Here is a 13,328-nt window from a genome sequence, read left to right on the forward strand (position 1 = left end):
CACTGTCCAAGCCTAAATCTCCATGTGTCATATGCAAAGGAGACCACTATCACCGAGATTGTCCTTGCATCCCATGGATCCTAAGGGGCTGGTCTCCCCGCTTGCACAATCTGGTGTCATCAACCTCTGACAATCATGTTGAAAGTACACCGTCAACTAGTGAAAGCGAAGTCACTGAACAAAAAGGGAAATCTAAATTTCCCTGCAAACTTTGTGAAGGTGATCATGCCCTCAACCGTTGTCCCTTCCTGGACAAAGCTAAAAGAGTCTTGGATAATCGTCCTGTATCACCACAGCGACTCCCTCCTAGGTATAAGAAACTCTTTCCGAATCCCATTGCTAGTTGTAAATCTGATTGACCCACCTTTGGAGTGGGTCGAAGCACCTATCATTGAAGATAAACCCTCTGAGTCCACATCAGACCAAAGTCAATAGGTCGAGATGGCAGTCGACCCCATCTTGACTTCATAAGATTTACCTTCATATGATACAGTCACCGAAGAGAATGAGAACGACACCATTCAAACTATTTTCGTAAACATAGACTTCGATGAACATGGGGGCAATCTGCCCATTCCTTTACTACAGGAAGGAAATTCGTTGGAGTTGTATCCGGCCATTTATTCAGTCCCACCTCCAAGCAACCTAGTCATTTCCTTCGATTGGAATCTACTAGGCAGACCCTGTTTACCATATAATATACCATTTTGAATCATATTGCAAACTTACAAAATGGTCATGGTTGGTACCATCATAGATGAAGCGGCTTCTGTGAGTATCCTTTCCTCAAATGCTTGGAAAGCGCTTGGTTCACCATTTCTTTTGCCTGAGATGCGAAACTTGACAGTCTTCGATAAAGGAACCAGTCGGCCATTAGGGATCATTCCAAGTTTTCCTATAACTTTGAGAAGGAAAACTATTTATCTGAACATAATGGTAGTCCAAGGACCTTTAGATTACAATCTACTCCTTGGGCACGACTACATTTATAGCATGGGAGCCATCATCTCCTCACTCTTTCGAGTAATGTGTTTTCCGCATGAAGGTAGAGTGGTCCAGCTCATAGACCAGCTTTCATTCCCCAGTTCACACATAGCTAATAGTAAAATGCCATCCCTAACAGGTATTTTTGCACAAGGAATGTCTCATCAATCTCCAGTCTGTCCACCTGATGAGCGCGAGTGATTCGGTGGTCAAGACTGAAACCCAGGGGGCATGCACCCTGGCCTACTTCAGTAGGAAAACTTTGGGTATAGGATAGGTTTCTGTAGAGGATATATGACTGGTCTGACACACCCATCCATTTAGGAAAATGGGATTAGACCGGAATAAGATACCTCTATTAGAAGGTAGCCCTTTCCTGATAGAACAAATGTTTTGTCTGCAAATTGAATGGTAACTTGGAAAGGTAGGCCTTTCCCGATAGAACAAGTATTTTGTCTGCAAATTGAGGGGTAACCTTGGAAATTTTACTTCGCTATACCTAGGGGCATGCAAAATTTTTACGTGAGAGTGAAAAGCGACCATTTATTTTCTTAGTTTGTAGGTTCTTAAGCCTTTAAACTCGTAGGATTGGTCGTTATTATACAACGGGCACGAGCAGTTTTACGTGAAGTTCAAGCTCATTAAAAATTAAACCTAGCAATGAGCATATGTTCCACCAGAGTTTAAGCTCATTAAAAAGTGAACCCACCTCTCATAAATAGCCATTGTGAATGCATTATCATCAACTTTTGAGCCTTGGTCGTGTTCTTACCATCACCTCCACTCTGTTTTTGCCGATCATTCACCTCCATTTGATTTTTTACCCCTTTTGAGGAACAACTGCGATGAGTGATCCTATTAGCCACCTTTTTACACTGCTGTGATTGGAAAGTTCGAAACCTTACCTGGAACCAGCTGCTATCTAAAAACATCACTCGTTCCTCAAAAAATGAGTCTCCTTTAAGCTCTTTTCATCTGACTTGTAAAATATGAAAAGATTACTGAGCTATTGGCCTCTCCAGCTCATTAAAGTGATTGGAAGTGCTATCCCTCCTCTAGATTTTAATATTTTTGGACCGAAGGGATTATTACACAAAAATATCGAGCATTTGTCTTGTTTGGCTCGTTAAAACTATCGAAAAGTCATCCCTTTCATATTGTTTTATACTTTTTCGGACTTAAGGGACTATATTATGAAAAACGAATATTGGAGTCTTCTTTCCATCTCTTTTCAGACTCTCTGAAATTGAAAAGGATCGAGTTATCCTTGTCGTTAAACTCATTAAAACAATAGTGACAAAATTGTCCATTCAGACAAGAGCGAGTTTCACTGTTGCTAGGCTCGCTAAAACATAGCAACAGGTTTGCCCGAAGGGAAAATTATAGAACAAGCATATGTTATCCTCCTCAAGCTTGACAAAAATAAAGAGGTACTAGTTAGAAATGACTGGGGAAAATTGGGAAGAAAACTTGAAGAAACTTTATTGGTAGTAGGTCGCTCTTGAACATGACATTTTCACTCCATCACCATGATTGAGTCGGGTTGGGTTATTCCGTTCACCGGTCATATCACCATTGGTCCACCGTACCATCCACTTTTGGGGTTAACGCTACCAATCCATTTTAGTGTCACTAATATGTTCAAGAGAAGTCACTCAGAAAATTCACCTACCCAGCTTATGTCTCATCCACTACAATACCCTCACGCTTCGTTCTTTCATGACCACCACCCTGAACCTTGTATCATCAGATCATTTTCACCTCTACAAAATCATTTGCTCCGTTCCATGTCGGAGATGTGGGATCCATTAATGCCCTACTACGATGGGTCACTTCTTATCGACATCAGCTCATTATCCAAGAAGCCGACCTAGGGACAACCCTTCCAGTACTTTGAAACTTGCATGCCTCAATGGAAATTTTCTCACTCCTGGCGACAGGTTTACACTAATGGCCTTCGACCGAAAGATTTTTCGTGGTGTTCGACATCAACTCATCTATTCACACCACGTGAATTATACTGCAGTACCTTGAGGGTCATCATCATCATCGATGATTCCTCTCGCATCTGTTAACAGCTTACATCATTTGCTGGTAATGAGATGATGTCCTTCCATGTTTGACATCAGAACATCTTTTTCACATGGATTGACTTGTACTTTCAGGCAAAGATTGAACGAGTTTTGAAGACCCCGGATCTAGTTTCATCCATCTGGGCTGTGATATAATCCAGAAAATAAAGGTATCAAATGTACATCATTGTAGCACAAATAATCATCCAAACTAAGTGATGATGGCTCTACCGGAATCATCATTCTACACACAGACAATTGTCTATCCAATGTACATGAAAATGAATTTATCAAGCTGAGCATGGGAATCACCACCTCAGCTAGATCATGAAAATATTATGAAGATAATGTATTGTATTGTATCTTGTTACAAGTCACCTTCCAGTGCGAAAAACCTCGTATCCTCATTATAAAGCATTCCACTCGACATCAAAATATTTACAACCTCACGCTTTAGGGGGCAACTGTTATAGACATATTTGGGCACTACAACCCCAATCACATATGTCCATAAAAGAAGGGCTTCTAAGTCCCTAAAATTGTTTTTTCATATCCTAAAGGAGCAAGGTCAGTTGATTGCATCATCTCCCAGAAGTTCTCCATGAAAAGCTACTCAGAACTGGTCAAAGAAGGACCATACAGATTTCCCAGTGCTAAAGGTGCAATGCATCTCACCTGCCACATGAAAAAAGTGTGATGCATACTAGAAAACCCTTCTATAGGGTGCAATGAGCGAGAGCGGACAAATGGCATAAGCAGTTTGCTAGGTGGAAACCCAGAGAATCTTCTAGAAATTGCTCATTTGACACTTGCCTCTCTGAGTTTGCCCAGGGATGAGTAAGAGATCTAAAATCTCCATGTGGAACCAGGAAATATCAGAGAGGTGACACTAATCAAAATACCAGAAGCTAACTCACCCCCTTGCAAATATCTATAAATGGATCCCTCATCCAAGGGATCCAAAGGTTGGAATTGGGTAATTTGAAAAGAGGTGCTACTAGTTTCTCTTTGAAGACATTGTTGGGTGATCTTGCTTTGTGTGAGGTGAAGAGGGCTTTCAAGCTGGTAGGATGGCACTGGGACAGACCAAGTGGTTGTAATCCTCTCTTCTACGACTTTTACTAATAAAGCTATTTGAGTTTTCCTCCATATTCTTGTGTATCTTTGAATATTGTGTTGTTATATGCATTTATATGGTCAATATATATCTAATCCTATATTGTTTACAGTGAAAGATCTCTATGATTTGATGGTATTATGCTGCTACGAATCTATAGGTGCTCTTTGAAGGTGGAAAAGTAAGGAAGCAGTGGTGAGATTCTGTAAAAGGGGAAAGGAAACAAGCAAGGAGCCAAGCGAAAGACTGAGGTTGGTACTCTCTGCTTCTTTCCCATCTCTCTCTTGTAAAGGAAATACAAGTGACTTTAATATGTTTGTTTCTAAGATAGCTACCTGTCTTAGTGGGACTAGTAGCTCTGAATAGACACTATATTTCCCGATAACAACAACTACTCTTCCTGGTGCATGATGGGTGTTTTTGGCTGGAGGAGCCTATCCACATCACGACAAACTTGATTCACCCCATCTCCTAGCTTCCATGCAAAGGAGAGGACCCTACAGACATCTTGGAAGGGTAAAATAGTGGCTTGGCCATCGTGGAGGCCATGAAGAAAAAGTACAAGCTAGCAAAGAAAAAAAGGGGCTACACCATATCCAACATCAATGACAAAGAAATGAAAGTGACAACCCAAATACTGGCTGGTAAGGTTATGCACAAGTGCCACATAGATGAGATACCTGCATCAGTGGTCGCACTCGCTGAGTAGTGCGTGGAGGGGGTCGAGTTTAACTGGTTCGAATTCCTCTGCAAGGAGTTTTTATAGAATTTCCATGAAGCTCAGGAACAGGGCAAAATGTTCCACTATGCATGGCTTCTGCTGTCCAGAGTGCTCGTGGTAGGGGAATTACTAGAGGATAGTCAATTCCCCATAATTGATAGGGACCTACTAGACGCTGCGAAGTATGCTTCGCTCTGGGCCACAAAGGATCTCAAGAGGATTTGCGATAGTAAAATATTCTCGATGTTCATAGAGATGAACCTCAGAATGGGGATCAACTGCAAGCCGTGGTTGTCACCCACTATCTACAAAAACCTGTAGAGTTTTGAGGAATTCAAAGGGGACATCCACAACATTTACATCAGAGCACGCAAGGACGCGACCAAACAATGGATAAATCTACCCTTTGTAGACACAGAAGACATCATTTTTAATGTACTGGAGGCATGGTGGCCGGAGAGGCGTGCCCGAGACATTGTGGAGATAGAGAACTCGACAGCTCAAAGGAAGCAAGATGAGGCCAAGCTGCACATCGCACAGTTGGCAGAAAAGTGAAGGAAGGAAGCAACGACAATAGAAGTGTGGGTGGCGTGGGACACTACACAGACAACAACTGAGTAGGAACGGGCCGCAACAACAACAAAAACAATCCAGGAGGCAACCTCGAAGACATGTGAGGGCCAAACATTGCCTTTACATTAGTAAGGAGCAGAGGAAGAAGAGGGAGGTGCAGACCCATGAACAGCGTCAACATATTTGAAGCGCCAACAACCAGTCGAGTGGATAGGGTCACGAAAGAAGGTCAAGTCATCGAAGTTATTAATTGACCCAATCACCCTAACCGAGGGTGATCTGCATGACATCAGTGAGATAGTGTGCGATGTCACATTCGAGGCCGTACATAATTTCATGTAGGAGAACTAGATTGTGTTGGGGGCCCTCAGAGCACAGTTGTAGGAATTATAGGTGCACCTTGCTTAGGTTGGTACCCTTTCAACCAGCCTTGTAGTCAGAACAATGACAGCAGAAGAGATGCTACATGCTTGGATGATGAATACCATAGTGCTACCCGAACGGGCACTAGTGAAAACAAATGAGGCCGATAGGCGTACGGTTAGCGCACCAAAGGGTCTTAGTATCAACATAGCTACACCCCCGCGAGAGACCTTATATGTTTTACAGGATGGGATAACTGTAGAGCTATGAGCTAGGGAGAGTCGTGCACTGCAAGTCCTCAATGAATAGAAAATCAATATGGAACAATTACACTTACAACACGATGAAGTGGTGTCGCAGAACCAACAGTTGTTACAGGTAATAAACGACACTTTCCAAAGCGTCCTCGAGCTAGCCATCCCAGCAGACATGCCAACAGAGGTGCAGATCCATAAGTTAGTAGTAGGGGCACGTGAGGCAAGGGAAGAAATGACAAAGGTGCAGCTGGAGCTGAACCTTCATATCACTAAGCTGCAGTTAAAGGTGCAGCCATCCAACCCCCTAAAAGACAGAGAACAACGCGCTAGCACTATCATAATGGGACTGGATGAAATTGGCAGTGGAGTGCGAGACTGCACTAGCATGTTGGAAGAATCATTTGAGGTCCTCACAAATCTATAGGAGGACCCCGACATCTAACACTTAGATACAGAGGCACGAGAACTCCAACAACAGTATGACAATGTCAAAGGAACTTCATAGATGGTGGCCCTCACTCAGAGGCTCATGCAGATGCAACAATATAAAGCACTGAAAGAACAGGTGAACGTGTCATGACACAAGGAAGCAGTCCTAAAGGCATGCATTCAGCCTTGGATCGACGAGGCCTTCACCATCAGAATAGAAATTGAAGGTAATCTTGCACACTTGCAGGGGATGCACGCATTGATGCAGAGAAGCACTTCCGACACATAGGTCTCGGAACAACCTATGCAGCAGATCCAACAAGCAATAGCCCAGTGTGCTACTGAGCTTGCCGCAGTTCGAAAACAATTGGAGGGACTTCACGCAAAGATCTTCCTGCCGACAGAGTGACTCGAGGGCGAGTCATGATGTTTGTGTTGGGGGATTCTTGGGCATGGAATCCCCCCAAGGCATGTTTTGGGGCTTAAAGGCTGAGTTTTGAACAAGGCTTATTGTAAAAGCTCCACGAATTGCGGGCGCGGGGCGTGAAAGTATAATTGAGTCACAGGGTTGTCCACCCTAGTTTTTGTAATGTAATGTCAGCGATAGACCTACCCATGGTCCGTGGACCATGGGATTGTATAAAGTGAGGCTCTAAGTGTAGAAAAAAAAGGAATGGAAGCATGAGAAATCTAAGTGATTGAGTCATAGTGTAAAGTGTGTCTGTGGGTGGTAGAGTAGGATAAGGCTCTGTAGCTGAGTGCGTAGAGGCCTCATAGTCTAGAGCTGAGTGCGCGGACCCCTACAGTTGAGTGTATAGGGTGGGTCGAGTCTGTAACTATTGGAGAATCAATAAAGAGAAGTTTTACTATAATGTTTTGTATCTTTTCTTGGTTTAATGCATGATTGATATAATTTGCAAGTATACTATTTATTTACTACACAAACCTGTATGAATGTTTTGTATTTCTATGTATAACTTAAGACATTTAAGTAGGAAAAGGAGCTTAATTAATACTAGAAGATAAATAAGATCTCACGTAACAGCGCAGAGCGCGACACAACCCTTGGTTAGGGCTGCGAAGGCAGGGTATCGGGCCATGAGGAACAGAAGGTGCGTGAAGCCACCTACACGTAGGAACAAACAAAGGACTAGTCAAACCTCTCAGACATCTCAAGGGTGTGGAAACTTGGTTCTAGCACCATCCCATGCTACTTCGGGTGAGACCTCAGTCCACACTCCATTATATATATATATATTCGGTTATTAATATAGAATAAATTAATTTCAAATATATTAATATATTAATAAAGTAAAATTAATAATAATAATAATAATAATAACATAAATAAATACATAAATAATTTCAAATATATTAATTAATAAAATTAATTTTAAATTGTTAGATAAAAACATTAGTTAGTAATATAAATATTCGTCAAAAAAAAATTAGAGAACTCAAGGGTTGGAAATATAAAAATTAATTCAAGCTCTATTTAATGGTAAAAAATAAAAATAAATAAAAATAAAAAATAGTATATTAAAATAGATTAATTTTAAAATTCACTTTATGTAAATTAAGTTTAAATTGATACAAAATAATAATAATAATAATAATAATAATAATAATAATAATTTTACCATATTAAAATAAATTAATAGTTTCAATTAATTAATTAAAATAGATTTAAATTAATTTTTGTAGATAAATTAAGTTTAAATTAATAGTCAAAAAGTTTTTACATATAAATTAAAAATAAATATAAATAAATAAATAAATAATAATAATAATAATAATAATAATAATAATAATAGCACTTCGGTGCACGATGTAATGGTGAGGGCGGTGCGCTGTAGCACCCCCCACCCAGGTTCAAATCCTGCCAAGGCAGGCGAGTAATGATGTATGAGTCCCACCCCAGCTTACAAAAAAAAAAAAATAATAATAATAATAATAATAATAAATAAATAAATTACCATATAAAAAATTAATATATCGATGAAATAAGGGTGGAAAAGAAATAAAACGACTAGGAGGAGAGGGCTAGGATCCAACAACTACTGATCTTACAGCCATCCTCTCTATTGAGATTGTTCGGTCTTTTTTCAATCTCCAGGGCTTCCCAAAATTTCTGGTGATGGAATTGCGACACTCTAGCAATCACACTAGCCTCCTCAATGCAGACATGATGATTGGTTTTCTCCACATGTTCTGCTAAAGTGGAAGACTTAGTTCTCATATGTTTGAGGTCAGCTGCGTGCTCACTAATCCTTTGATTAATGGAGCGACCAGTCTCACCAATATAGGGGGTCCCACAAGAACAAGGAATAATATAAACCCCTTTCATGTCCTTAGGGTCGATGGGATCCTTTACAGATCTGAGGGATTTACGAATGGTGTTGAGAGGTCTAAAAGTTGCGGGGACATTATGCTTCTTAAGAACCCTCGCAATCTTATCCGTGGTCCCCTGAACATACGAAAGATGGACACTAGGAATCCGCTCTTTAGGCCCTCTTTTGGTTAACGAATTCTTAGCTGCTTTGAGGAAAGCCTTTTGTCCCAAGTGTCTACTATAACCATTTTCAACAAAGACATTAAGGAGGTGGGATTTCTCCTCCTCAAAGCTCTTATCATCAGAGATCCTTAAGGCACGAGTTGCAAGGGTGTTGAGAACCCCCAACTTCTGGGCCAGGAAATGGTGGGAACTAGCATGAAGATACTGCTCCGTATGAGTTTTCTTGTGAAACACTCGGTGGGAGAGGGAACCATCCTCATTCTTAGAGATAAGAATATCAAGGAACGGGAGGCAACCATTAACCTCTTGTTCCATAGTGAACTTAATAGCCGAGGATTGATTATTGAGATGATCGAAGAAGAGATCTAACTCCTCTTGGCCGTGAGACCAGATGACATTAGTGTCATCTACATACCTTTTCCAAAGTTTGGGTAGGAGACGGGCTGAGTTCAAAGCCTTAGATTTAAAATCCTCCATAAATAGATTAGAAACCACAGGGGATAGGGGTGAGCCCATGGCAACCCCACAAGTTTGCCAAAATAACTCTCCTTCAAAACTTAAAAACGTTGAGGTGAGGCAGATCTCAACTAACCGAACGGTATCAGGATCAGTAAGATGGTTGATCACATCCATTGCTTCATTTATAGGGATGCAAGTGTAGAGGGAAATAACATCAAAACTGACCAGAATGTCTCCAGGGTCCAACTTGATGTCCTTGAGCTCTTCAATAAAGGAGGCTGAGTCTTTCACGAAGGATGTTGTACGACCAACTAAGGGCTTAAGCTTCAAGGCAAGAAACTTAGCAAGAAGATAGGTGGGACCTCCAATGGTGTTGACGATAGGCCTAAGGGGAGCTCCTTCCTTATGGATTTTAGGGAGCCCATAGATTCTAGGCGTGATAGGATTGCTCTCAATGAGTTTTTGGTGTAGGGGACTCACTGAGTCATAGGATTTAATAGCAAGGGCCACAATCTTGGAGATCCTCTTTAACGGGTTTTTGGGAAGCTTCTTATAACTACCGCTATTACGAAGCTTTTTACTTATTATATTATATTAATTTATTCTATATTAATAACCAAATATATATATATATATATATATATATATATATATATATATATATATATATATATATATAAATACTCCTTATCATGGTCAAACTAGCCGTTATAACTGACTAATCTTTTTATTTAATAGCTCAAAATTAATTTTATTCTTATTCTTGTTAATTAATATATTTGAAATTATTTATTTATTTATTATTATTATTTAATGATTTACTAATTTTATCTATTCTAGTATACATTTCTAACAATTTTTAAATTAATTTAGGTTTATTAATATATTTAAAATTAATTCATTTGTAATTAATTTATTTTATGCTTATTATATTAATTTATTCTATATTAATAACTGAAATTTATTTTATATAAATAAAATAAATAAAAATTATAAATTAATATAATACCCCTTATCATGGTCAAACTAGCCGTTATCAGGTCAAATATAGCTGTTGTCTTTATAGCTGTTACCTTATCGAGAAATCTGAGTCAGTGGATATTCTGCCCTATCTATTTAAAGTGCATAGCCAAATCAACTCATTCAACTTGTCTTGACGATGAACCACACTGGTTGGTTCAAAACACATCGACAAAAAGTTCTCCATGTGATTTTTCGCCGAAGAATTCTTCAAAAAATTTGATATGGATCACAGAAGTCTCAATTCAATAAATGATCTTTGCAACAACCTCACCCTTAAATACTGGCGAAATAAACATGGATCCCTTACCCGATAAATGTTGCTCAATTGTGACACTATCAATTTTGAATCAAGATAAACTACCAACGAGTCAATTCCATAAGAAATTACCTCGGATAGTAAATTAATGACGACAGTATACTCAGCCATGTTTTTTGAAGCGGTACGAATGCATATGCCCCTTGATACCATAAATTGACCAGTTGGATAGTAGAGTACCCAAGCTGCGGAAGTGAGATTCCGAGTGTGCCGACTAGCACCATCGGCGAACCCTAAATAGACCAAGTCATCCATCAACACTTGCCACAGCAAACCAAAAAGTGTTGATATCAAAAAACTCTCGATGAGATATGTACAAATATACATAATGTACAAAGAAGCCATTGCCTAACTCCTACTTAAGCAAAATACTTCTTTAGGTAGAGCCCGTTTCGGGGCTCCGCCAGCTTGTTTCCCTCAAAATCGATTAACTCATACGACCCTTTTTCTAAAACTCGTTTAATAATGAAGGGACCGTACCACATAGGCTTAAACTTTCTTGCCCCCAAGGTGTCCTTATCTTGGTCATAGACCAAGAGAAGGTCACCTTCAGAAAAGACTTGAGGACGGATAGCTTTATCATATTGCGTTTTAACCCTTTTCTTATGATCCTCATTCATCGTGGCGGCGTCTCGATGCTGCTCATTGAGATGTTCCAAGTGAAGGAGGTGCTCTTCGAGACTCGAAGTCTCTGGAAGGAGCTCAACAACTAACTTAAGAGATGGAATTTCACATTCAACTGGAAAGATAGATTCCATCCCATAAACCAACTGAAAATGTGTAAAACCAGTAGCAGTCTTTACGGAGGTTCGGTATGCCCAAAGAGTCGGATACAACATAAGGTGCCAATTGGACCGATTTTTGTCGATTGTCCATTGCATGATCATCTTAAGAGTTTTTTTAACTGCCTCGACCTATCCATTAGCCTGAGGATAATAAGGAGATGAATGCTCCTGCTGGAAACCAAATTTGAGAGCCAATTCAGACATCAGTTGATTCTGAAAATGACTGCCATGATCAGTGACAATCTCTCTCGGGATATCGAATCTTGAGATAATCTTATTAAAAAGGAACAATGCTGCTATGTCACTATCATTTTTATAAGTGGGAATGGCCTCGGCCCACTTCGTAATGTAGTCTACAGCCACGATAATGTACCTGTGATTCGTCGCAGAAGGCGGATTACAAGTTGTAAAATCGATACCCCACTTAGTAAAGGGACCGACAGTGACAACGGGAAAAAGAGGAGCTGGATGTGTGTGCATCTTCTGAGTATAGATTTGACAGGGGTGATAGCGTTTGACCGATTCAACACAGTCTTTAAAGAGTGAAGGCCAAAAGTAGCCGGCATGCAAGATGCGCTAGGCTGTAGCAAGCCCTGATAGATGACCACCACAAGCTCCACTGTGGCCTTCATTTAGCACTGACTCTGCTTCCTCTAAGGTTAAATAGCATCAAAGGATTGAATCAACCCCTCGATGATATAATGTATCACCAATGACAACATAATTTTTGGCTATGTGATGTAATTTCCGACGTTCATCCTTAGAGAAATTAGAGGGAAACTTCAAAGTCTGTAGATAGACAATGATATCTCCATACCAAGGGTCGAGTGAAAAGATGAGTAATAAATGTTCGTCGGGAAAACTTTCCTCATAAATAGTATCCTCTCTGCAAGGTAGCTCTGAAATTAGCTCGACGAAAACCATGAATTTCTTAGACTTGGCAGAAAAGAACTCGAGATCAAATTCTTGCAAAATGACTATCCATCGATTATATTTTCCCCCAATCACTTGCCTACTGAGGACAAATTGAAATGGATTGACCACCGCTAAGACGAAAGTTTTGCATATCAAGATATAATGACAGAGCCGTTGGACAGCATGAACAGCTACCAAAGCCAACTTCTCAACCGGAGAATAGCGAAGTTCAAGACCTATTAAGCCTCGGCTCAAATAATAAATCACATGATTTGTGAGAGCGTCGTCTTCCTAAACGAGAACCATACCAACGGTTGATTCTGTTGTAGCGAGATATAAAAGGAAGTCCCTACCATAATCCGATGGACTCAAAAGCGGGGCAGAGACTAATGCCTTTTTCAAAGCATCGAACGACCATTGCGCAAACTTGTCCCACACAAATGGAACTCCTTTCCGTAGCAAATGCATGAACCCTTTAGTGATCTCGGCATAGTTCGCTATAAACCGTCTTAAGAAATTAGCCTTCCCTTGAAGACTTTGAAGTTTTCGAATAGAGGACGAGAGAGGCAACTGAACTATTGCCTCAACCTTGAAGGGATAAACCCTAATCCCTTCATTTGGCACAATGAACCCTAAAAACCGATCAGACATAACTGCAAAAACACACTTGTTGGGATTCAACCGGATTTTATAAAAATGACATCACTCAAAAACCATTCGAAGATGACTAGGGTGATCAGTTTTATTTCGAGAACAAGCAGCGAGATTGTCCAAGTATGCTTCGATGATATGTTTAATG

Source organism: Pinus tabuliformis, chromosome 4_2, assembly GCF_031772625.1.
Source record: "Pinus tabuliformis cultivar Carrire ecotype Pingquan chromosome 4_2, CPIR1, whole genome shotgun sequence".
NCBI classification, from domain to species: Eukaryota; Viridiplantae; Streptophyta; class Pinopsida; order Pinales; family Pinaceae; genus Pinus; species Pinus tabuliformis.